This window comes from Notamacropus eugenii, chromosome 3 (assembly GCF_028372415.1).
Source record: "Notamacropus eugenii isolate mMacEug1 chromosome 3, mMacEug1.pri_v2, whole genome shotgun sequence".
NCBI lineage: Eukaryota > Metazoa > Chordata > Mammalia > Diprotodontia > Macropodidae > Notamacropus > Notamacropus eugenii.
The window spans coordinates 148,386,438-148,414,184 of record NC_092874.1 but is presented as its reverse complement, the minus strand read 5'-3'; the positions used below and the strand labels follow the sequence as shown (position 1 = coordinate 148,414,184).

Sequence of the window (27,747 nt, the reverse complement as noted above, 5' to 3'; positions counted from 1 at the left end):
CATAGTTGAAGCAGGTAGGTGGCACAGTAGATAGAGTGCTGGGCCTGGAGTCAGGCAGACACATCTTTGTAAGTTCAAATCTGGCCTCAGAGACTTACTAGCTGTGTGACTCTGGGCAAGTCACTTAACCCTGTTTGCCTCAGTTTCCTCAAATCTGTCAAATGAAGGGAATGGCATCTTTGCCAGTAATCCCAAATGGAGTCACAAAGGATTGTATGTGAGTGAACAACAAAAGGCATAAATGAGGAGAGGTAAGGTGACTTAAAGGATGTAGTAGAATGGGGATTTGAACTCTGATTCACAGACTCTTAAGTCCCATGCTCCTTTACTGTGCAGTGATGGTCTCTCAGAAAAAGGCTCTGTTATTCATGAAACCAGTTCCACAGGTTTCATGTCCATGAATACCTCACATTCTATACTTCTAGCTCATTGCCATTAACTCCTGGTGGTTCTCAGGACTTCCTGGCTGACCCCACATCATTTCTACATACCTTGGTAGTTCAAGCAGATCCTAATTCACTCCCCACATTGTCCCAGCGGTGCTTCAGATCACTCCACACATTTTGCTATTGACCATGGATTGCCATACAGATTCTGTCCTTCCTTGGAAATATTGTGAGCATCAGGACATCTGCCAAAGCCCATGCCCTGACTCTCTGTTTCATTCATGATTGGGTAATCAAGCTAGTCTCAGCATTCATACTCCCTGCAGACCACATCTATTTATCTCAGGCTTGAGACATGAGCACTATGGGAATTGATGGATGCTAACATTAAATGTGAGTTCATTTGGCCATCTAATTAACACACATCCTGCCCTGGGACACTAGTGTTGTTCATCAAAAGAAAAAAAAATAGTGGCCTACCACTGTGCCACAATTACTGGTCAAGTGATTGATTAATAAGCAGATCTTGACTTTCTTTCCTTTCATTTGCAAAGGAGGTTTTTTTTTAAAGAGGAAATCTATCAAGAATATTGTTTTGTAAATTTGTTATCCACAGTTCTAACTTTTTTTCATAAATGCAGTTATTTATCTTGCTACATCAGAGTATGAATTTCAAGATTTTTTATTAATTTAAAACCCTCTCTTTTTAAAAAAAAATAATTCTCCCAACCTATGTTTCATTAGGAAATTTTTTGTTATAAGATGAATTTACTTCATATTTTATCACTAAGAAAAATTGACCTTCATTTAATCCTTCAAACACTTTTTGAAGTATTTTTGCATAAAAAAGCCAGTGTGTTGTACTTCACCCACATGCTATCATGCAATTTTGCAAACAGCCTACCTTTTAATGGACTTTCTTATGAATGATAAAGCACTTATTAAGTGTTTATTGTGTGTTAGGCACTGTACCAAATTCTAAGGATACAAATACAAGCAAACATGACAGCCTCTGCCTTCAAGGATCTTACATTCTAATGGGGGAAGATAATGTAAAAAGGAGCTAGAAAGTGGGGAGGGGAGTGGTCCAGGCAAGATAAATTAAAAGCTCAGCTATTTGAAACTAGGCTGATTCCAGGAGTAGAATTGATGGTTCCAGTGATTGATTATTCCTGTAACTACCTGAAGAACTCTGTCTACACTCCTTCACATGTCTGTCAGTATAAGTGACAGTCTGTGAAGCACGCATTATTTCCAGACTGCACAAAGGGCTAGTACTGTTAAAGCTGCATTTTATCCTGACATCATTTGAGATCAATCAGTGCCAGATCTTTCAAATACAGGTCTCCTGCAATATATTATTTTCATTTAAAATCTACTGACTATATTGAAATTTTCTCATTATATTGCATTGCCACCAATAGGTTTTTCAAAGTGATATCTTCTCTAATATCATTTTCAAGAACATATGTAATCATGTGGCTATCTTTACCTCTTTTGCTTCATCCATTTATAGTGCAAATTAGGAAAAGTTTATCACTTAACCATTATACAGGTCTTCAGACATGCAGATAGTTCTCTTTCCCACCATTCAAAGCTGGTGGGCATATGACTGGTCAAGCATTGCTTTGGCCATATCAGGAGACTTCTGATAACATCAAAGTTCATCACATGATTGACAATGAACAATTTTGTAATCAACTTTAATATAATGTGAACAATCCTTTTGGTAATCAAAGGCATCTTTTTTGGCAGAGAGGAGGGATTGATTTTGCTTATTAAAAGATTCTCTGGAAAAAAATATCTTATCCTGCCAAAATATTCTGGGTATATATTTTAAAGATTCTTTAGTTTATTGAGTTTTTTTATGTTTCCTGCAACTAAAACATATTCATACACAACAAGCCCAGGAGTATTCCCTCTCCATTTAAGACTAGTGAATCCCAGCTATAAATATACTGGATATTTTCTAGATTTGGGCATTTTACTTTGTCTTTCTATATTTCTGAGATACAGGTCCTGCCATATGGTAGGTACTTAATAAATACTTGTTGGTTAATTAAACTCTTTCAATTATGCTTTCTTTTATTAGTATTAATTGTTCCAGTTTATTTTTTTCTTTACACCTGTTATGTATTTACCATGACAAAGGGATATTATTTCACTCTTTTAAAAAATCGATACAATAAAAATTTAAGACAATGAGACTAAAAGGATTTTATTATCTGTGGGAGGAGAATGAATGGGTGTTTTAGAAGGGGAGTAAAGTAATGATGTAAGAAGAAAAGAAAGAAAGCAGTCAGTGAAACACTTTTTTTAAATGTACAAGAGAGAAGTTCAGAAAGTGACACAGGTAAACAGGCTATATCATACTTTGTCAAAAACCAAGCTACACATAATGGAGATGTATGGTATCGTATGCAGCCCTATTTTTTTTGTTCTCTGTATAAAGATGTTTTGCTATTTCTTGTTGTTTGTAAAGTTCATAATAATTTTAAAATAAAATTTAATTATTCATATATGTGGGTGGATAAATAGTAAATAGATATGAGAGATGGGCTTTTTTGGTAATTAGCCATTTGGGAACATTAAAAACATTGCACAGTTTCCCCAATATAATCCAACTAATCTCACTTCTAGGCTCTACTTATCAACCATATGAAACTCTTATGTAACATTTACACATTTATGAACTAACACAGTGATTTTGCATATCCAGTTGCATATCATGGCACCTGCTTCTTCTTATTTTCTTCATGAATCATTGAATACCTCTAGAAGAAGCCTGACTAGATCTACTATAAATTTATTTCATCTATCTTCAACTAGGCCCTCACCACCACATGGCAATCATTTTTTCTTTCTGATTGCTTCTCTCTCATATTCCACCACCACCCCCAGCCAGTATTCCAAAACTGTTCTTCTGCTTTATTCCATCCCTTCCTACCTCTCTTTAAGATGATCTCACCTCCAAGAAGTGATCACAGTCTATTCTTCTGGGTTATTTCTTCTCCAGTTCATTGCCTCAAAACATCTGTATGTCATCTCCTATTCTGTTTTGCTGTGAGTTAAGATGAATAGGTAGCCTTTCTCATAGAATCTTAGTCTGGAACGGACCTCGGAGGTCATGGAGTTTAAACCCTTCACCTTAAAGATAAGGAAACAGAGTCACATGAAGGTTAAGGGGCATGCTCAAGGTCAGACAGACAGCATCACAGATGAAATTTGAACCCAGGTCTAATGAGTCCCAAGCCAGTACGCTTTCTACTCTATTATTTTTCCTAACATCAATCTCTCTTTATACCCTTGTTCTTACTCCCTCCCTTCCTTTACCTTCTGGAAACTTCCCCCTTGAACAATCCTTTCTTATTTCTAATCTCTCATTATCTACTGACCTTTCTTTGTTACCTACAAACATAATCATATCACCCTTGCAATCTCTTCAATGCACAGGCATTTACTTAGCACATACTACTAGCCGGGAATTATGCTAGGACTGGGAATACAGATATAAAAATCGAGTTAACTTCACTTTCAAGAAGTTTCTATTCTGTTGGAGGAGTATACCTATTTACAGATAAATGAATGCACATTATATGCAAAATAAATACAGAAGGACTGGGGTACACCTAACAACTGGGGAGATCAAGATAGACCTTGTGTATAAGGTGATACTTTAGCTGAGTCTTGGAGGGAGCTAGGAGGTTTCAAGAGTTGGAACTGTAAAGGAAAGAGAACATTCCAGGCATGGGAGCATTCTGTACCCCCCAAAAATGGAGTCAAGGTGGAATATGGTGTACAGGGAACAAGTAGAGCAGTTTGGCAAGAACACAGAATGTTTGAGTAGGGATAATGTATAATTAGCCTAAAAAAGATAGACTGCAATCATCCTGGAAGGGCTTTTAATAACAAGCAGTGTTTTTATTTTATCCTAAAGACAATAGGGAACCAATGAGTTTCCTGATCATAGGTGGCATGACCATGTTGCAATAAGTATATCAGAGTCAGAGCTGTGCTTAAGGAATATTATTAATTTGGATAGATGAGAGGAGAGGTTTGAGGAAAGCAGACATTGTAAGAGGCTATTGTAATAGTTCAGATTAAAAGTAATATTGAGGGTCTGAGCCAGAGTTTTGTGGTGTAAATGGAGAGAAGGACATCTATCTGAGAGATACTAGAGAAGTAAAATTGACAAGACTTAACATAGATGATGATCTTGCAGAGGAGATAAGGAGTATCAGCAGGACTGGAAGGGAACCAAGTGAGAGCAGGGATATGAAAATGCAAGAGAGAAAGAGACAGAGACAGAGACACAGAGACAGAGAGAGAGAGACAGAGAGAAAGAAAGGGAGAGAGAGACAGAGAGAAAGAGATAGAGAGAGAGAGAAAGGAAGGAAGGAAGGAAGGGAGGGAGGGAGGAAAAATGGGAGAGAAGGAGGGAAGGAGAGAAGGAAGAATCTGCAAGGAGGCAGTGGCCAACAGTGTCACATGTTGCAGAGAAATTTTTTTTTAAATAATGAGGACGTGTGGGCATAGTGAGGGACTTCCTTCTTGGCACAGAAGATAGCATGCGCAGCCATGTGGGAAAAGGAAGGATAAGATCAGAAAATGTAAGTCCTTCAGTTTGCAAGAAAGAGCAAGTGAAGGGGGAAGAGTGTGAAAGAAGGCTTGCCGAGTAGATCAGAGCCATGTTTGTGAAGGCCTTGGAATGCTGGTTTAAGAAGTTTGCATTTTATTTGATCAGCAATGTGAAGCCACTGAAGACTTTTTTTTAAAGCAAGGAAGTAATGTAATTAAATTTATGCATTAAGAAGATTACTTTAGCAGTAGTGTGAAAGATGTATTAGAGAGAAGAAAAACTGGAGGCAGAGATAGCCAAATCCAGACAGGAGCTGATGAGGGAATGGAAAGGAATTACAGATGCTGGGGAAATTATTGAGGTTAAACTACAGGATTTGGCAGAATCTCTGAGGCTTCTAACTTAGAACCATTTCTTCTTTTAATTTCAATTTACTTCAAAGTGTTATTTTCTGCTTTACAAGGCAAGTGTTCCAGAAAAAAAAAATCTCCCAGTTAGCTATTAGATGATGTGAGAAACACTGGGGATCCCAGGACTTTCCAGGCAAGGTCAGGGCATTATCCTGGGATGAGCTGCCACTGCCTATTGCTTCCCTTCCCAGTGTACCCTCTGGAAGACCCATGTGATAGACCCATTCTCACTTAAAGGATTCAGAGAGAGAATGGGTAGAGGAAGACACTATTACGGTTCTTTGGGTGTGGTGCCCACTAGGAACACCCATACTGATACAGAAGCAGAAGGGAGGTTACACAGTTCTGTCCTTCCAGATAGAGTTAGGGTTAGTTCAAATTCTTCAAATTCCTCACTTTATTTTCCTGTTTTCCCTCCTTACTCATGGTAGTAAGGACACTTGTGAGCGGGGCATGAACATTAGGGTCTGACCTATTTGTCATGCCCCCACCCTTTTAGTTTCCCCCTGAAGCCAAATTGTGCTCCACCATCATCCTTGCTACATGTATGTTTATCTTATCACAAGCTCCCCTCTGCCTAGGAGTTTGACTATTTTTCAAGAACATTTGTGGAAGCAAAACAAGATACATAATATCCCTTCTTACAGATGAGTTAGGTTCTCACCTCTTATTTTTAACAACCTCTGACCCTGCCTAGCAAAATTCAGAGATTAAATATTTGTACTCCACATTTCCTGACAAACAACCATGCTGTGATGATTCTCACATTATTATGCATCCATGATGCATAATAAATAATATATGTGAACCCGAGTGATTGGTTTTTAACCCATCTCTCTTAGTCTTTCATTAAAGTCCTTCCTTACAGTTTGGAGGCAACCCTAGGTTCTCAAGGGCTTTTTCAAAGGCTATATATTCCCAAATCCCTAGAGTATGGATGGGCTTGGTCATTCAAGTCAGCAAACATTTGGATAGATACTATGGAAAATGAGCTGAACCCAGAGTCAGATTGGAAGAGAGATACCTTTGGGAAAATACATAGTACACTTAATAACAAAACTTTTTCTCAAAACAAAGACCTTTCCTTTTTAACCATATTCTTCCTGGTACGGTATGACTATGAGTTGAAAGTCATCCAAAAGGCAATGGAGAGGCATCAAGGCAGACATTAGTAGGCTGAACACCTCACCCATCAAGAATTGCATGAGAGAAGCCGCGTAAGGGATGTCTTCAGAGAAATGTGTAACTGAAGGCAATGGGCTAGTCACATGGTAGGAAGACTACTGAGATCATCCATGCAAGAAGGAAGGCACTCAAGAGTTGGATGTATCCCCTATATAGCATCTTTGCCAGGACATAAACAGTCCCAAAATGAGAGGACATAGCTAGCTGGCACTCTGCTTTTTGATAGAAAGTACCTCCAAATTCCAAATTTTCAGATTCATTCATTAAGGTATTCTGCTAAACCTTGGGGATATAAAAACAAACTACAGTAGTCTCTACTCTTAAGGAACATTATAGTCAACTGGGGGATGGGGAGAGATATAATATGTACATACTTAAGTAAATGCAAGGTAATTTGACAGCATATTATCAAATACGGACACCAGGAGAGGTATTATAAGAGGAGATGGCTCTCAGGTTGTGCCTTAAATGCAGAGGAGCATTCTGAGAAGTAAAGATGAGGAGGGAGTTCATTCTAAGAATCAGAAACCATTTGTGCTAATGTTCAGGGTGGAGAAACGGAATGCAGCATTTGGGCATACCTAGTAATATAGTGTGGTTGAAATGTAGAATATGCTTGAAGTGCAGTAATGTGAAATAAGCAGAAGAAGACATATTGGAGCCAGGTTTAGGAGGCCATTAAAAGCCAGGCTGGAAAATTTATCAGAGACACTAGGGAGCTACCAAAGATATGTGAGCCAGGGAATGACTTGGTCAGATCTGTGCCATTGGAACATTACTTTGACAGCTATGTTAGAAAATGGGTTAGAAAGAGGGGAGTTCAAAAAAGGAAGGCTGATTAGTACAGATTGTTACCTGAGGACTGACTGCTATAGTTAGGTTCAAAAGACTGGTCACCAAGTGATAAATTTTTCTGGTCTTTATAGCTCAAGAAGATAGTTTACTGCATTTCAGAGGGGTCGCCAACTGTATTGACAGAAGAGAATTCTACATTTGCTGAAACTACAGAATTTGGGGGGTTTTGTCAGTCAGTATGCATTTTTTAAGTCCTTGCTATATGTGCTAATGGCTACAAAGAGAAACAAAAGACAATCCCTTCCCTCAAGGAGTTCACAATCTAATGGTCACTATAAGGAAATGAAAAAGACTTAACAGGTGTAAACTCAAAAGAGAAAGACGGTCTTTTTTTTTTAAGAGCAATATTCAGGTAAACTCAGCATTATTATAAAAACAAGTCAATACCAAGGTAGTGTGGTACCACAGCTCAACATAATGGATGGAGGGGCAGGTGGCCTTAGAGTCAGGAAGATCTCGGGGCAAGATCTGCCTCTGACATAGACCAGTTCTCTAACTATGGTCATCCTAGACATCCTACGGAGAGTGCAAGTTACAGATATTGATCTAGATCAGTGAAGGAAATTCCCTATACTGATGTAATCACAGGTCTGGAACATTGAAAAAAAAGAAAGGAAACAAAAGAAAAGAAAAAAGGAAAAAAGTAGTGTTCAACTTTTGTGATTTTCTGTTTATTGTTCTCCAAGAGTATCCTTGGCACAGTCATCCAAATAAATGTGGAGTTCAGTGGTTCTCTGTATAGACTGTGTACGTAGAGATAACTTCAGTTGCTCACTGACTGGAAAGTTTTCAAAAGTCTGGGGCAACCATCATTGACCTTGACATGAAAGCTATTCATCTGGGCTAAGAACTAGTAGAAAAGTCAGTTTAGCTGATAGGAACATGTTCCCCTCTCCTCTCTACTGAGTTGTCTTCTGCTTATCATTTCCCTTGTTTTTCCACTCTCTTCAGATCTTTACGCAGTCTGGTCTATACTGGTCTCAGTTCTCTCCTCTAATCCCTCGACCTTCCTTTCTGTACTGTCCCCCCATCTTTCTTAAATCCCCCAAGTTTTTGTTGGGGGTGGTAATGCTGTATTTGACCATCACCGAAAAAGGTGAAGTTTAATTTCTCCTTCTTGCTTTTAGAAATAGCGAAGTATTAACATGACCAGAGGAAGGCATTGGGTAGATCCTTTATGGGCAACCTTTACGGAAAAAGAAAAACACAAATCACACAGACTAAGGAGTTACTCGTGGCATACTGGAGAACACAAAATGAATTGGAAGTCAGAAGACCTGGGTTTGAATACAGGATCTAGCACTTACTGCCTTTGGTTACCTAGAGTAAAACCTCCATTAAAATGTGGACCTTGGTTTCATCTGTAAAGTGATGGATTAGAAATAATTTCTAAATGTATTCTCTTCAGCTATTTATTTCTCCAGATTCATATTTCTACCTGTCAACTTCCCCAGCTAGCATTGGCTGAATGGTCCAGTGTGCCAAATCCTAAAGGCACCCAAAACTTCCTTTACTATTTCCCTGTTTTCGTCCTGTCCATTAATTCTATTCCATTTTGATTGATTAAAGTATAACCCTATTTTTGTGTCATTCACAACTGCCTCCCTGAAGATAAAATGGAGGTCTATGCTCAACAGACTATGTAACACCACTAATGTTAATCCAGTTAAAATGAATTCATTCCTAACAATCGTGATTGATTTAACATTTTATTAGTTTTATTTGTGCATTTCTTACAGTTGCTAATGAAATGTTCATGAATGCCACTGAATTCCTTTGATTGATTTCTTAAAGTAGTCAGAGAGCCTGAGGTTCTCCAAGATGATTACTAGATTAATTACTATGTGTAAGCAATATTGATAGACACAAATGAGTTTGAAAATTTTTCAGGTTACTGTGAAAGGAAACAGTTAGATTGAATCAGGTATGCCCAGCCTTACCTAAATTTAATCCTTTCCCTCTACAGATCAGTTTGTGCAGGTTGGAACAACAACAATATTTTTATTTCTCACCAACTCTATTACTATTGATAACTGGAAGATGTTACTAACCTAGTGATGGCCTCAAGTTAGCATGTCCCTGTATTATTTTTTCTTTAAGTGAATTTTTAGTGTTTTATAGTTTTTGATGGATTCATGATTTCATAAGCATATTTGTCTTTATAGATCACAGCCTCTCTGACTTTTCATTTGTAAAATTCTTGTCCTTATTTTTAATAGTTTCCTATTGCCCATTTGGTCTTTGTTTTAGGAAAAACTCTTTGTGACCCTGAAAGCCTTTCATAATCTGACTTCAGTTTTCCTTTCAAAACTTTTCTTTATACTCATAAAACCACTATACAATTCATCCCTCACCTGAACTGATCTCCTAATTGGTCCTCCAGCTTCATTTCTCCAATTTTTCCCTCTATACATCTGCCAACCAGTTTTCCTAAAGTGAAAAATTTCTGACCATGTGCTCTGGGGGATATCTTTATATCTGCTCTCAAAGAGCTTCATTATCTATCGGTACATACGTAAGGAAAAGGGCCTACACCTGTGGTTTCATTGGAAAAAGGAACTTACAGATAAAACATTCCCTCTGCCAACACAAGGCAGAACCTTTTTTTTGTAATTTAAAGCCCTAGAGCTTCCTAGAGCACTGAGAGGTGAGATCCTTTGCCCAAGGTCATAAAACTAATGCATTTCAGAGGACGGATTTAAACTGAAGTATTACTAAGGACAGCTAGGTGGTTCAGTAGATAGAGTGGTAAGCCAAGAATCAGGAAGATCTGAGTTCAAATTCGGCCTCAGAAACCTATTATTTGTGTAACCCTAGGCAAGTCACTTAGCTTCTGTTTGCCTTAATCCAGCGGAGAAGGAAATGGCAGACTACTCCAATGTCTTTGCCAAGAAAACACCATGTACAGTATTGGCATGTTATGGTCCACAGGGTCACAAAGAGTTGAACAACAACAGTTACTAACTCTGAGGTCAACCCTCTCCATGCTGGCTTTTATGTATGCAGTGTAATTTGGGAGAGTAAGACCAACTGGAGATGACTTCTACTCAGTAAATTCCAATGGCTTCCTTTTTCTTCTAAGCTGACATGTAAACTACTGTGGCATTTAAAGGCCTTCACAACCCAATCGCAACTTATACCTACAGCACTTTACCTGCACTGTGGTCTAACCAAACTGACCTTCCTTCTCATATGTGGCACCCTTCCTCCCACCAACCTTTGTACAAGCTAACCCTCATTCCTAGAATGTATTCCATCTTCCCCTCCAATCTTTCGGAAAGCTTACTTTTCTTCAAGATTCCACTCAAACACTGCTTTCTAGAGTAAACTGTGTAGGTAGAGGCAGTGTCTGGCACATAGTAGGCGCTTAAGAAATGCATATTTCCTTCCTTTCTAATTAGGTATTATATATATTTTTCTAATAAGACAGGTGAGAGGTAGGAGGGGAAACAGTTCCTGGGAAATCGTAGGCAATGTAAAAATACAAATTTAACAATAAAAGTGTATCTTTTTTTTTGAAGGATTAGCCTTGGGGGTAGGGAAGGTTGTAAGAAATCTTTTCCTAAATCCAAATTATCAAGTCATTTCCTTTAGTTCCTGATTCAGTAACTGTGACAAAAGAGGTTTATTTTTTATCCTTTTTAATCTTTGCAATATATGCTTCTAATCTTCAGTTATTTGTTGTCATTGGATTTTATGGTTCGTAAGTGCCTGTCATATTTTACAAAAGAAAATTATCTATAAACCCGTTGCTTACCCAACAATATAGCTTTATACTGCTTGCTAAGTAATATTCCTGCTATACCTCTCTGATCATGTCAGTCCTCCACTTATAAAGCTTCAGTAGCTTTCGATTGCTTCCTCAATAAGCTCGAAGTCTGACCCTAAGTCTGGCTTCAGTCTGGCTTCAACGTACCTTTTCAGCTTTGAACTGGGCTTGTCCCTCTTCACGTTCCAGCCAAACTGAATCAGTGTTTAGGGTCGTGCTTATCTTGAAGCCAGGAAGAGGCCTTATCTCTCTTCCTGTCTTCATGTTACCTGCCCTATACCCAGAATCAATTGTCTCCATCTTTCAACTGATATTCCACTTCATTCTTAAAGTTCCAAAGGGTCATCCCCTCTATAATGCTGAGCTAAAATGATCCCAAATTTCTAGTAGTACTTTGTCTGAATATCTCCTTTGTACTGTTCACACTTTTTCTTATATTGTAGTTATTTGCATATATTTCATGCAGGAGCTTAAACATTTCTTGAAATATTTGTTGGTGTTTTAAGAACTTAATAGAATTGCATTTATTACAGCATATACCTGTTTTTGGTAGTAAAATAACAAAGCAATTCATACTCTAGAATTGATAGATATACTCATTCAAAATAAACCTACATGTTGTGCTAGACAGCTAGTCAGAAACTGAACAAAATCTAATTTGAGCTGCAGTTTTGTTCATTAATTATCTTTTAATTTTTTTAAGTTAATGTTTCTCTCTGGTCTATCTTTGTCTCTGTGACTCTGTCTCTGTCACACACACACACACACACACATACACACACACACACCACACACACACGCACACACACACACACAAAACTTCCATTTCCAAACATATCCCTCTTTCTCCTCTCTCCAGCAATATATCTCTTGTAATGAAAAAGCAAAAAGGGGGCAAAGGGAAAGCCAATGCATCGAAATTAACCAACACATTAACATGTGAAATGTCCTACACCAATATCCCCCCAGCCCCTCCAACTACAAAGGGAAGGAGGTACATCTTTACATCTTTTCACTGCTTCTTCGGGAACAAGCTGGGTTATTATCAATGAATTCCAAAGCACTTATCAAACGCTTATTATGTGCCAAGCATTATTCTAAGGGTCTCGTTCTTTTCATTTCCATTGTTGTCGTTCTTGTGCATGATATTTTTCTGTTTACTTCATTGTGCTAAATTCGTCTACATCTTCCCATACTTCTCTGAATTCTCCGTATTCATAACTGTCTGTCGTGCAATAGTATTCCTTTGTATTTATGCACTAGAATTTATTTAGTCACTCTCCCATTGATGGGCAGCTACTAGGTTTCTGAATCTTTGCTACCAAAAAATAAAATATTGCTATGAATATTTTGGCCCTTTCTGTCCACTGTTTATGTTTCTTTGGTATATACACTTACTAGCAGGATCTTTGAGTCAAATGTTATGAACATTTTAGTCCTTCACTTTCTTAGTATAATTCCAAATGTTTTTCAAAATGGGCCAATTCCCAACTCCACCAACAATGTATTAGTGTGTCTATTTTACCTTAGCCCATCCAGTATTAGCTATTCCCTTCTTTTGTCACCTTTGCCAATTTGCTGGTGAAACTTCAAAGTTGTTTTGATTTGCATGCCCCTTATTATTTGTGATTTGGAGCAGTGTATCATGTAATACTTAATAGCTTTTAATTCTCAGAAGAATTATTATTAGTTCATGTCCTTTAACCACTTATTCATTAGTCTTGTATAGTTGCATTAATTCCTTTTCCATCTTGTTTATCAGCCTCCTTATCAGAGATGATTATTTGATGCCAATTTTTTCCTAGTTAACAGCTTCCCCTCTCATTCTCATATTGATTTTGTTAGGTCAAAAGCTGTTCCATTCTGAGTTATTAGAATGGTATCTTTTGTAGGTACTTCTATCCCTTGGTTAATGAAGAACTCTCCCTTAATCATAACTATGAAAATTGGCTGACCTGACTGTTCTGGGTTTTTTTATGGTATAATATTTAAATTCAAGTTATTTATCCATTTGGAGATTACTGTAATAGATGTTTTAAGGTGTTGTTTTAATCCTTACTTCACTAAAGTGCTTTTCAATTTTCACAACAAGTGTGAAACAAAAAGGGAGCTCTTTCTTGAGTAATTTATGCTCTTGGGTTTCTTATCTGCTGAGTGTTTGAATTGTTTCTGTTTTTCCTTATCTAATTTACCCTGTTCATCTGTTTTTCTATTTTTTTAATCAACACCAAATGGTTTTTGATGAGTACTGCTTCATAATATAATTTGAAGTCTGAAAGAATTATTCCTCCTTCATTTTTACCTTTTTCATTATTTTTCTTGAGATTCTAAACCTTTTGTTTCTCCAAATAGATTTTATTATTTTTTTTTATCCTTTGGTAGTTTGATACAGTTATAAATCTGAAAATTGATTACCTTATTTTTAAGGGTTCCTGGAGTATAGGGAATTAGCGTAGAGTCTAGTGTTTGTGTGGTTCACCTGTAGTCCTCAGCATGTGTACTGTACATTGTACCATTGTGAGATAAGGGTCACTAAGGGATTTAAAATTGACTTTGATCCTGAATGCTCTCTTAAATTTTATTTTGTTTTTTTAAAGAAGGCATTTCTCCAGTTGACTACAGGAGTGACTGAATATTTGAACTAAAGTTTATTGTTCTGCATACATCACTTTGTACTCATTTCTAAAAACAGTGGTTTGGTAACTTGTAATTTATCTTTCTCTTCAGTCTAAGCAGTGCAAAATCTAGTTTATACAATTAGATGTCACAAAGTTAAGCTGGATGTTGTAATTTTAACTTTCATTTCATTGTTTTGTAAATTAGGAGTTGAGAATTAATGAAAATTAGGAAAATCTTTGACAATTTACGCACTAGATAGAAAATTAGCAGACAGGAATACGCTGGAATGGGGAAGCTTTTCTTTTTGAGTGTGAGTTGGTGGATTGTGATAGAAATTTAAAATTAAAAAGTAAAGAGAAGAAAAAAATTGAGGAGACACAGGACAATTTTATTCCTACTTGGTGAAGTTCAATATACACATTTGTTTGAAAAACAGCCTCAGAATCAGAGTTCATGGTTTCATACGCAACTCTCTTTTTGTTGTTCTTGTCACATTAAAATGTCTAAGTTCTTGTTGTTGTCATTGCTATGTTTATAAGAAAAAAAGAAAAAAATACACTTTTAAGGCCTTCTGAAGCCAACTTAATACAGGTTCTTATGCCTAAATCACAATACTTCAGTAGAATCCCCTTCAAAAACAGATGTGACTTGGCTACAATCAACTACACGTAGCCTTTTCTTTCCATTGTTTTAATCTTCTTAAATTCCATATTTTTTGTGATTCTTTTCAAATTCCAAACAGTAAAAAATAGAGAAATTATCTTTGAAAATGATCCCCAGGATTTATATTATTCTTCTAGATACATTGTTCTAAAGATAAAGCATCAAAATGTGTTTTTATAATGTTAATGATATTCTTCATGGTTTTAATTAATTCATCATTCAAATTTATGTGCTTTGATGCAAAATAATTTATATTTTAATGCTTTTTAGCATTCATCTGATCTAAATGTAATTTTAATTTCTAGGTTTAAACAAAATGAGCATGCTATTTTTAAGCTAGGAAGCTTGAATAATAGCATATTTTTAAAGGTATTGATAGAATAACCAGAAATGTTAGCAAAATGAATGCTCTGAATATATAGGTAGAATCAGTAACTATATATCTAAAAATGAGATGCATGGGATTTGGGCAGATTCCAGTATGGTTTAATGTCTTTCTGGAGGAAAAAAAAAACATAATTTTTTCTTGATTCCATAAATTATTATTTAATTTGAGATAGCAACTAAATTTTTAGTGATCTCTAGATGTCTATTAGCCAGGCAGAGAAGACCATTAAAATAGGTAAATAGGTAATTTCTCCAAAGGAATGGTTAGTAAGCTGATTTTTTTGCTGGATCACAGAGAGTTTCTGGCATTAGAATGAAAAATGTCATTTCTATAAGTAACCTAACAGTTTAGTTACCTGAGAGAAGGCACTGTACGAGAAGGATGGTAGTGGAGCAGGTGAATTCAGGGTAATATAACTAGCCAAAAGCAACCTCCAAAGCCATCTAGTCCAGCCCCCACCTTTTACAGCTGAAGAAATAAGCCCAGGGAGATCAAATAAATAATAGTTTAAAAGCTGCTTAACCAACACTGGAAACAGTGCATGGTATTCAAGAGTCAGAGAACCTGTGTTCAAATCTTGCTCTAGCATCTCACGCACACACACACACACACACACACACACACATACATACACACACACACACACACACACACACACACACACACACATATACCATTGAGAGGCACATTTTCCTCTGAATTTACTACAGCATTTAGATAAATATTTATGAAAATTTTGGATTACAAATTCTAATAGAGACTCCTAGGGAAACAACCTTATAATAAAAATCCTCTCCAATCCATGTTTCTGTCTCAACGCATAAATACTGTTAGATCATTTTTGGAGTGACTACCTTTTCAAATACAGGGGCTTTTTCTCAGTGCTTGTCCTATATAAACACTCTGGTGCTGCTTTTGAATTTGTGAAATGAAATTACATTCATTTAATTATTCAGTTACTTTAGGCTATATCAAGTGCTCTTTATTACTATGTTGTTTTAAAATAAGTACCTTAGTTATCACATGCTTTTTAGACTCTATCCAACTCCATCTTGTGTTACAGTTATTTGCACAAGCAAAAAAAAAAGTACTTTTATTAGTACTTTTAGTGTAATGCTGTTTGTTCAGATAACTAGAGCATGATTATCATACAAAAGAAGGCAGGCACTTGAAACAGGAATTAGATTATTCCTAATTTATTTACAAGCCAGAAGGTAGATGTTACACAATACATTATATGAATGTAAGGATAAGTTAATATAATTAAAATAAGAACGGTATAAACTTAATTTATAGTTTTAATGTTACACTAGTAAAACTATCTAAGAGATACTTTATAGAAATAGATAAAATAATAGTAAAATTCATTTGAAGAAACAAAAGAAAATCCAGAATATCAAGGGAAATAATGAAAACAGGATGATAGATAAACTACCTTGTTCGGGTTTTTCTTTTTCCCTATTAAAAAAAGTCAACCCAATGTGTTATTGATAAAAACAGTTATTGATGCCTTATTTTAAAATGCATGAAATAAATGATCATCAGAGGGTTTTTTTGCCATGTTAATATAGTCTTTGTTTTGAGTCTATATAATGATTATTGATTGTGTGGAAGCTCAGCATAGCTTATTCATCTTTTTGTGTAAAATGTTTCAGAATTCACCTTACACCTCTGTATAATGAAAAGCTCAGACGAGTGTGTGGTAACCTTTTCAGATTTGGGAAAAGTAGTCTGATGGATCTACCCTAATGTGTGTTATCTCATACTGAACTGAAGTTCCACTTACCATAGGACAGAAACTAAAGTAATATATGGGATAATAATTTATATTAACACATGAAAATATTTAGCATAATTGTTTTCTTGGACTATGAAAGATCATATTTCATTTTATCTTATGAGTGCCATCTGCCTTTGGTGAAGAATGGTAGTCAGATATGTTATGGGTTTTCTCTAGTACAGAGTACAGTAGGTTCTACCTGTCACTCCATTCATTCAACAGGTACTTACCTTACTCATCACCTATTATATTTTGGGCACTATGTTAGGATCTGGGGTGCAAAAACAAAAACAAGGTGACAACATAGACACAGATAATTAAAAACATAATACAAAATAAATATAGAGTAATTTGGAAGGGTGTGCAATTAGGGACAAGAAGAGTATCAGGTTTCAATTAGAAGTGACTTAAATAACAGTGATCCTTACTAGAATCTTAATACCATGATTCATAATCTAAAAGAACAACTCTAAAAGGGAAAATGAGAGACAAAAAGATTAGAATTCGAGGCCATTCTAATGTCTTGTCAGATTTTTCAAGTAAGAGAAGGAAAAAGAGCAAAACTGTGGATTTATTTTGATAGCAAAAATACGTAGCTATGAGATCTGGAGGTGAGGAAGGAATTGAATTAATATTAGGTAACTTTTTTTTTTGAGGGGAGAAGGCAAGGCTAAGGTCACAAGGCTAGTAAATGTCAAGTGTCTGAGACCACATTTGAATTCAGGTCCTCCTGACTCCAGGGCCGCTGCTCTATTTCCTGTACCATCTAGCTGCCCCTGGGTCACTTCTTAAGAATAAATATCAAAAGAACAGCAGCCAAATTTATTCATATTCCAAAGGAGTTTCTATTACATACCCAAACTCTGAACAGAATAATTTAAGGAATCATAGCTTTAGAAATTGCTATTTCTTTTCATTATGATTGTGGTATAAGGTCCATATCTTTTGTAATCATGAATTAAATATGGAAGATGGAGAAATTCATATAATGCCTATATCTCTTAAGATTTCATATGTAAACCATAGATAGCAAGAACCACAGGAATAGTGAGTCAAGGAAAAGAGAATGGTGATGCCACATTAATTCTGTTTGTGAAAGTCTTCTGAGAATTCATCCTTTGAAATATATTCATACTTTGAGTAGAGACAATGCTTAATAAGGGAAAATTTTGATTGTACTAATGTAGGTGATCTTATCAGTTCTCTTTTCATCCTATCACTTCACTGGGTTGGAAAGTCACCAATAGTTGTAAACAAAAATTCAACTATGGATCAAATTTGCCTGAAAAATTAAATAATTTTACCTCCTAACCCTTGGTTTCTCATAGTAAAACAATGTTTAGTATTTTTATCCTAAAATCAGAGTTGTTTCTCAATAAGTGCTTTAATTTACTGGTCTGCATTCCTTTTTAGTCCTAGCTTCCCAGAACCTTTATTACTTTTCATATGCTTCTTAAAAATCTCCACCTGAAAACAGAAGCATCTAAAAGAAAATACCACTTCATAGGGCCACACTTGAAAACAAAAATTGAGCTACTAATTGCCTTCACTTTAATAAATTGAGAAGAAAAATCATTGAAGAATTTTGATAATGCTAATTTCCTAAAACATGTAGGACTTTGAATTTTTGTACTCTGAATTATTCTTTAGGGTACTTTTCTTTGTATTTCTCTACTTTTAAAAACTGGCATTCTTTAAGTTTTTAACCTTCTCTTAGAGGAAAATTTGTATTTGGCTTTATGCAGTGGTCAGCTAAAGATCAGAGTATTTGGCAAGTATTTAGGAAGAGAATCCCCAAATACATGCACCAGTCCTCTCTTGGATCTTGCATGTTACACATTTTCTTGTTATGTTCTTTCAGATATGAGAAAACATCTGGGAACTACAGGGGACAAAGGCACCTCTATGAGAGAGTGGAGGCTGTTTTTGGTGTATCCCCCCATTCTCTGGATCCCACAGGCTACTCATAATGTATGTACAGTGGTGTTATATAGTGTCTTTCACCCCATTCCTATATATCACACACCTAACATCGTCAGGATTCTTTCTCATGGAAGATCTCAATTTCAGAAATATTAATTCATTTCAGAAACCTGTTAAATGTTTTCTAAAGTCTTAATTTTGGCATACTTTAAAACTTTATAAAAAATTCTAAAGTTAAAGCCAAGTACTGAGAATGGATAATACACATGTGATGGTTATTAGAAACACATTATATTCATCAGTATTAAGGGGAACATCTTTAAAGTTCCCTAAACATTTTGTAAACTCAGATTAGAGTAAGAATCTACTTGATCAAATTACTCAGAATTGTAAAGTTTTAGTTTTTTTCCATTTTTTTAAAAACAGAACCAGTAACTGATATTAAGATAATAGTAAAAAAAAAAAAAAGTTGTATATTTCCACCTATAGATCTATGACTGAGCTATCACTGTGTAGGGTCCAAATGGGGTGATTTATAAAGTGTATTTGACTGTGTTTACAAGAAAAAATTAGTGTGGCATAGAGAATAGAGAGCCTGGCCTCAATCAGAAAGACTTACCACATATCACCTCTGTGCTCCTGCCTAGCTCACCTAACACCTCAGGGCCTCAGGGTCTGATCTGCATCAGATTCTGCATAGATTCTGCATAGGGATTGCTTTCTCAGTAGGAGTTCTGTAATCAGGGCATTACAGGAAGGAAGAAAGTTGTACTCATAAATAAAAGCTATACCAGATACTGAAGTAGCCTCTGTTATTCCCCTTTGTAGTCCACCCAAAAGATGATATTTCAAAAATGAATCAAAATGATACACATCACCCCTTTTCATTTCATGGGATGCTAATTAGCTTCTCATTTTTGGTTATGATATACATTAAGGATGGTGACGATCAGAGGAAAGGATAGAGGGCCTTGCCATAGTCCTTTATCTAAAAGAGCCTTTCTGACTATGAAATTGGATAAAGAAGAGTAGACTTGGACACTTAGATGCCGGTGAGAATTTGAGATTAGATGTCCAGACTACTTGTCCTTACAATAAACCCTGAACAGTGTTTCAGTTTAAGTGAAAAAAAAGTACGTAGGGCACCCTGATAAGAGTGTCAGTCTATTCAGAGAGGGAGCCTGAACTGAAGTAAAATCCTTATTTACTCTAATTGTTAGGTCTTCCCTCAATGTTTGTACATTATTTGGGAGATATAGGTCTGCCAGAGGAGAACCAAAATGGATGCTAGAGTCTTGACTCTGTGGTCAGATTTTATTTTCTTAATTTATTCATTTATAAAATTGGGTTAGAATTTTTGGACAGCTACCTATAATCTCCTATGAATGCTATGGAAATTGATAAGAATTATGGGGAAACCCTTGGAAGAAACTGCTCTCTCAATATAAAGATCTTATGTGAAGACACATACTCATGCTCTTTCTGTCTCTCTTCCTAATTGGATCATATGTGGAGGCAGTGGACCAAACTGAATGAAGTAAACAGCCTGCCATGTGGAAAATAGTTGCTGTCTCCATAAGAGAGGACACTGGAGGTGTACTTTTCTTTGGAAATAAGCATGGACAGGATTTCATGAGAAGTTTGCTTTCACAAGTGAAAGTTATACGAACAATAAAGGAATTAGAGAAATATTCTCTGTTGTTGCTAAAATGATTCCACTTGAAAGCCAGTGTGGCATAGGGAATAGAGGGCTTCTTTGGGGTCAGAAAGACTTGCCTTTGGCAAATATCAGCTAGGCATTGAACCTCTGAGTGCCTTAGGCAACTTTCATATAGGCAAGGTGCCAGTCTGCATTGTTAGAGGTGCTATATTCAATAAGAGTTCCAATACAGATGAAATTGCAAGTTTGGACAATGGAGGGGGGGAGGAGACAACTCAAATGATATCTGGCAGCATTCCTTACTTGTGAACTTCTATTGTAAATCTATAATGAGTACAAATAGTTTATGTCTAGTATTCAACCAATGTTTCCATCCTCTTTGTAAATTTTTTCGCCTTTTTGGTGAATTATAGTTACCCACAATATATTACAAACCATACTACCAAGAATTAGGCGGTAATGTCCATTCAATAAGTATGTTCAATTCAGCAAACATTTCTTTATATACCTACAGTATGCAGAGCACCAGCTTAGGTGTTTGTGTAGATATGGCACATTCCTTACCTTAATGTCATATCTAGTAAAGGATATGACATATGCAAATAAGTGAAATACAAAATAATACATGAAAAGTGCATTAAAGAAGTACTCTGTGTTGGAGGGGGGGGTGGGAAATGATAGTGAGAATACCTTGCTGACCTGGGGGAACAGAAGTCAGAACGGGTTTAATGGAGGCAGTGGCCTTAGGCTAAGAGATGGGGAGGAATTTAATGGACAAAGAAGCAGAACAAAGAAATTCCAAACATGAAAACAACACAAGTGATATTTCACTTCAGGTAGAAAGAAGTACACCATGTTCAGAGAAAAGGGTGCATCCAGTTTATCTGGAGTGTAAAGCATGTCAGTAATTCAGTAATAGATAGGTAATATAGCTAGAAAGGGTAGGGTTCTAGTATATAAATCCTCAATGTCAGGCTAAGGCTTTGGAATGTTATTTAGTAGGCAATAGGAAAGCCCTAAAGATTTTTTTAGCAGAGGCATACTTCTGAAGGTAACTATGAAATAAAGCTTTGCTAAAGCTTGATATTTTAGTTAAATATTTATTTAAATTTGTTGAGACTTTTTTTAATGTCAAAAGATTTCATGGACCCCACACAAAAGCAATTGTACTACTGCTACCTTTTTATGGAGGCAAATGCATGTTTAAGGAAAGTCACTGTGAATTTGATAAAGCTTTTAAATGACCTTGCATTTTGTTCATCACAAAAGCATTAACATGCATTTGAAAAAAATTGTATGTACAAAACTACAGTTTATAGAAGATATCTTTATTTATTTTGCTGAGTCACTTAATGGCATGGCTGGTACAGTTATGTAGCTGTCAAGAGGCCTAATGTCTAGTAAGATCTGATTTCACATATAGTGCATTTAGATATTTAGATTTCAGAGCAAAAAGTGGAGAAAATACACTTTTAAAAGCATAGGTTATGGTAAAAGATACCAGCTTCATAATTCTTTCAGGCAGTCCTGGGTACTTAGAATAAACATAATTGGAAATCAGTCAAATGTTCATGTGAAAATTGGTTTTAAAGCATCTTTTCCTATTGTGCACAAGTAAATGTTGATCATTTAAAAATCAACACAAAACCTCTTAATTACATTGCATGTTTTGTTGGAACTAGATTAAGACCAGAATGAGGATGATTGGTGAATGCACTATTCAAGACCTTTTGGAATAATTCTGTGGTTTCCTAGTTTAATGGTGAGACTCCATTGATTATTCCATTCACTTAAAACATACTATCTTTGGTAGGTAAGAGCACTTATCATTAAATTAGTCAATCAGAGTTAAGTGCGAACAGGGCCTGTACAGCTTTATGGATCAAGTCAGAGCTATTGTACAAGCGACTTGATCACCCTAAGGAATTTGTATAAAAGGAAGTTACTACCTCTGAAGTAGGGAGAGATTTTGAGGGTCTGAAAGTGAAGACGTTGGAGGAAGCATGGATCCCAGTACACCTCTTAGGTGCAGAAGATGCAGCCGTGGAAAACAAAAAAGATATGATGAGAATTATCAACTTTATAGCCATCTCAGAGTGGGTCCAGACTAAGGCAAGTCCCAAGAAAAGATCAATTCTTTCTTCAACTTCACTAATAGAAATTATAGTGTAATTGCTATTTCATTACCCAAACAGTTCCAGCAAAGTAAATTTTGCCTCTACCAGAAAGAAGCTAGGTGCTAACTAGAGATGGATATAAACGTAAGGTTAGGCAGAGAGCCCAATTTCTGCCTAAACATTATCCAGTTGAGAGTGTGAAGCAACCATGACTGTATTTCTATCTAAAACTCTCTAAAGCTGAAGAGGAAGGAACTAGGACTTTAGGGGCCATTGTAATGTTTCCATAGGCTTTAAATGAGATAATTATTGTATCAGTATATTGCACTAGGTATCTACAGCTCACAGATTGGGAACCAATCTTTTTGTACATTAAATCTTAGCCTTGTACAGATCAAGACAGTGATCCTCAAAATGTGATCCTGATGTGAGTATTATTTAGATACCACTAAGGTAACTGATTTTTATTAATAAATATAATACTATTCTTAAAATATTGGTTAGATTTAGGGGTTATTTTTTCTTTTAGTGGCAAGTAGAAACAAGTGGGTACATAGTCTAAATGACTTTTGTTCATGAAAATGTTCTATAGATTTTTTAAAATTAAGAACTATTGGACTAATGGAAACTGTGTGACTCTTGGTGCTTACTTGTCTATAAAATTTTATTCTGTAAACCCAGGCCATATTTTATATTTGATCAAGCTCTAAGAGAAGCGGAAGGAAGGAAGGAAGGAAGGAAGGAAGGAAGGAAGGAAGGAAGGAAGGAAGGAAGGAAGGAAGGAAGAAAGGAAGGAAGGAAGGAAGGAAGGAAGGAAAGGGAGGAGGAACTGTGTTGTCCAACTGACCAGTTCTAATTGGATCCCCAGTGAGGCAGCTTCTATTTCTGCTCTACAAAGGTGGTTGTTTGTCACTGATGTGAATATTCCTTCAGATGACATCCTACTTGTTCATTGTGGCACTTAAACATATTGCCTGATGTAGTATTTCATGAAAGGTTCAATCTGTGTTCTAGGAGCCTTCTTCCATTTCTCGTGACATTGTGAAGCATGCAGACTGTCTGTTGGTAACCTCTAGTTCTCTTTGTATGAGAATCCCCGGTCTTTTTTTCCTCACAATGTTTTTTGGTGACCTTCTTTACACTATTTCTTTATAATTCCTTCACTGCAATGTGCTGCAAGCTGCTTGTGCCTACTCTATGACTTTGATTTGCCCTTTGGGCAATATTTAGTTTAAGTTCGTTGGATATCATAGTATTCCATGACTTGGAGCTATACACCACCTGTGGTTCCAAGAAGCTGCAGCATGCATAGCAGCCACACCTTGGTAAACCATTTCAGCAAACGGGCCAAATCAGGTTGAGGGTAGCCAAGGGTTCTCAAACCCATTGGTGAGTTAGAGGGGTGTCTACCCCAAGCATGTGAAGATTTCATCTGGTGGAATGGGCAGGTGAGAAAAATTTGTTCCAACGGCCATGAAGGCAGATGAAGCAGGTGATGTGGAGTGCTTAAAGCTTGGTTAGACACCGAAGATGCCAGGGTCATCCACTGCATCTTGAGCCATCGCCAGCCGTCTTGACTCTGTCCTGCCACTGGACTATGACTCTGGAGAAGAGAGTGAGGCTGATGGCTTAGTGCAACTCTGCCTCACTTAAATCCAATTTATGCAAGAATCAAAAGACATCACCTATACCATTTCACTATTATGCCTCAAAGTCCTGTGGTGACAGGCAAGTGATGAAGCAGCAAGTGCAGATATACTGGGAACTGTAGTCACAACCCTGCACACAGGCAGCCCAGGCCATAGGGTCATTTCTTACTGAAAGCAGCAGTGGAACTTGGCAGCCCGCTGGGTGTCTGAGCAGCCTTTTAAGGATTGCACTGCTCACTTCCTGGTGTGAGAAAGGGGGGCTAAAAGGTGCCCTAAACATTGTCTGCTTATTCAACCCTGGCCTGATTACTGCGGCAGACAGGGAATCCCACTATGCAGTCAAAACACAAAAAAAGTTTGAAAACATCTGCAAAGGTGATTCCACTCACCATCAGCACATGGAACATGCGCACACTAATAGACAACACAAAATCCAGTAGACCTGAAAGAAGAACTACTCTTATCGCAAGAGAACTCAAGAAGTATCGCATCCAAATAGCAGCCCTGAGTGAAGCAAGGTTGGCAAATGAAGGCCAATTACTGAAGCTGAGGCTGGATACACCTTTTTCTGGAGTGGGCACAGTGAAGGGGAGCGCTGTGAAGCTGGTGTGGGTTTTGCAATCAAAACTAATCTAATCAGCAAGCTGGTATGCCTGCCAAAAGGAGTGAATGACAGGCTCATGACATTGCGATTGCCACTCTCAGGAAAATGCCACACCACCATCATCAGGGCCTGTGCTCCCACCATGACAAACCCTGATGAAGTCAAAGACAAATTTTAAAAACACCTGCAGACCTAGAGACATCAATGTGCCAAAAGAGGACAAGCTTATAATTCTGGGTGACTTTAATGCTAGAGTAAGCTCAGACTACCAGACTTGGCAGGAAGTCGTAGGGAGGAATGGAGTTGGAAACAGCAACAGCAAAGATCATTTACGGCTGAAGACTTGGGCATCGTATGATCTTCTCATCACCAACACTGTCTTCCATTTACCTAAACTCAATAAAACTTCATGGATGCACCTTTGTAGCAAACGCTGGCATCTAATAGACTGTGATTGTAAGGAGAAGAGACAGACAAGATGTGAGAGTGACAAAGGCAATGGACTGGTCATAGACTTACCCTTTCCAAGCTAAATATTCCCATTCATCAAAAGCGCTGCCCCCAAGGCAAAATGACTACCAGAAGAATTAATGTGTCAACAATACACCACCCCCAAAAGAATGTCTGTGTTAAAAAAAAAAATGGACCTTTGTTTCAGGAAGAAACTTGAGGTCATTAAAAGAACATAGTATTTTCCTAAAAGTACTCTAGCCTTTCCTACTAACCCTGTCAAATATGACTTTAACTCCTTGCTCACTTGCAATATTTGTCCAAATTACTATTGGTTAAATTCCGGAGATTGACTATATAACTACATATCACAGTCTGGAAAATGGGCATTTTTTCATCCCCTTGGATTTTCTTTAAGATAATTAAGTCAAACTTTTTTGAGTGATTAGAAATCTCATTTAGGAGGCTTTTCAGGTTACTGGGGTTTGATGCAATCACCAATATGTCCTGACTACCCAAACATAAACATCTGGAGTATCTCTCCATAGTGGAACATGATCTTGACTTGGACTCTGCTAGATCTTCTCTGAGATGGTAGCAAAGAGTTTTCTGTCTCTGTGTTTTATGTCTCACTTGATGTTACTGATTATAAAGGGTCATTGAACAAAAATGTTTCTGTTGTCAAATCACAAGATCATAGATTTAGAGCTAGAAGAGACATTAGTCCACTCCTTAATTTTACAGATGAGAAAACTGAGGCCCAGAGAGGTTAAGTTCAAAGTCACAGAGGCAATAAGTAGCAGAGATGAGAGTTGAATTCTAACATTCCCAATGCATTACTATGACTTCTGCCATTTTCAAGAAGTCATTATCATTCAAAGACACTTGTTTAATTTTGACATATACACAGGAGACAAAATTTGGAGGACAAAATTTAAGGTGGTGTTTTGCGATACTAAGTCAAATGCTTTTTTATAATCAGCAAATAACTAGCATAGTTTGATCTTGTATCTTCTACAATTTTCAGTCATTATATGATGGTAAAGATATAGCCTTTCTATGCTGTGAAATAATGCTTATAGACATCCCTGCTTATCCCATTTTATTACTCTCTTCAAGGATATATTTATAGGTTATTCTCATAAATTTTTAAAATATAAATATGTAAGTAGGTAAATGGGTTAGTGGTTACTGGGGTTCTTTGTTCTCCTTTTGTTAGTTGTAAATCTTCTCTACATTCAAATACCTTGAGAGTTGGTCTCTCAATGTCATCAAAACCATGTCCCTTCCTACACAGACCTCTTTGCATATACTTGATAAATGTTTGCTAATTAATTTGTCTGTTCCATCTATTTTTCTCAATTTTGTTTCTTTGGTGTCATTTCTATTTCAAAAACACATCCAGGATTGTGATTTTAGTATCCAACTGTGAAGCATTCACTGTCTTTAATGGTGAAAAACAAAGTTTGATTTTAAAAAGAACCAGTGCCAGTCTTTTCTGGTTTTTCTTTTTGTTATTCTTCCAGTTTTATCTTTAAATGCCCTCAGCATTATTTTGCTTATTTGGGTCTCTCACCAAGATTTCTCATTTTTTAAATAGGTTAGGGTGGAGTTGTTTTAATTATATTCTATGTGCTTTTCACATCTGAATTATTCTAGTTTTGAATTAATTTTAATCTTTATTCTAAAAAGTTGGTGATCTGAATGTACACAGACAACTGATTTGGGAGTGCATTTTACATCAATAATAAGTCATTTCCTGCCTTTTAAGTTATAACCTGTTTCATTTTGAGAGGTTATTAGAAATTAATCTTGCATGTCTTGAACCTTCAAATTCTTTTCTTGAAAAAAATGTTTACATAGACCTGAAGCTTCTGTGAAATATCCAAGTCTTTGGTCTCTCTCGTTTTTTATTCTTGATTCATAGTTTCCAACATATTTTCCCCTAACCTTACCTGTTTTCACTTTTGTATTGATGACACAATTAAAGTATGTGTTGCTTTATTTTGGAAGGTTTTATTGAATTTTTAATAGAATCACTTAACTTCCTTATCCTCTACAACAGATATCAGAGCGAAAGATGAAACTAACTTTCATGGTGGTCTTTTAAAATATGTGAATATACTTTATTGATCATGGTAGTCTTTTTAAATATACCTGTCATAGGTGCTGGATACAAGATGAACATAATATCTTTTTTTGCCATAATATCTTTGAAAACTAACTCTTCCAATTCCATTCTTTGCCTTTTCAAGGAGATGTTAGCCATCCTTCCATTTAGCATCAGTTTTTCTCTAGTTTAATTTACTGTAAGAATGTCACATTTCATATAATTCCATTTCTTCATTAGTATATCCCCTTACTGGTCTTTGGACCAGGATCTCCAGTTTAGTATAGGCACAGCTAACTTGAAGTCTTCTAAACTACCTAAAAACTGTGATGCCTAATACCTTTTGCCTCATCTTCTTGCACTGTTCCTGAAGGAGTGGGATGAGCCACAAGACTGAGGAACATTTTGTATTTTTCTCTGTTACATGTGTTGCCATGGTTAAATAATCAAGTAAAGGGTATTCTGCTGTAGATTAAGGAGTAGGTAGAATGTCCTGATGAATACTCCAAGTTAAAACTGGGAAACTTAATAATCATGTTTTAATCATCTATTGTGGAGATGTTTAATCAGACAATCAAATAAGTATTTATTAAGCACCTA

General features: G+C 36.4%; 1 protein-coding gene and 1 long non-coding RNA gene across 3 annotated transcripts in view; one reads left to right on the top strand and one right to left on the bottom strand.

Annotated features, from left to right (window-relative positions):
- The window catches only part of PRKAR2B (protein kinase cAMP-dependent type II regulatory subunit beta), a 147,468-nt gene that overhangs the window by 52,064 nt on the left and 67,657 nt on the right, over positions 1 to 27,747 (top strand). The gene's annotated exons all lie outside the window — the stretch shown is intronic.
- Positions 3,446 to 27,747, bottom strand: part of LOC140533404 (uncharacterized) — a 116,891-nt gene continuing 92,589 nt past the window's right edge. Inside the window, exon 3 of the long non-coding RNA XR_011976906.1 lies at positions 3,446 to 3,533. This is a non-coding gene — a long non-coding RNA (uncharacterized lncRNA). The remainder of the gene's footprint in view (positions 3,534 to 27,747) is intronic.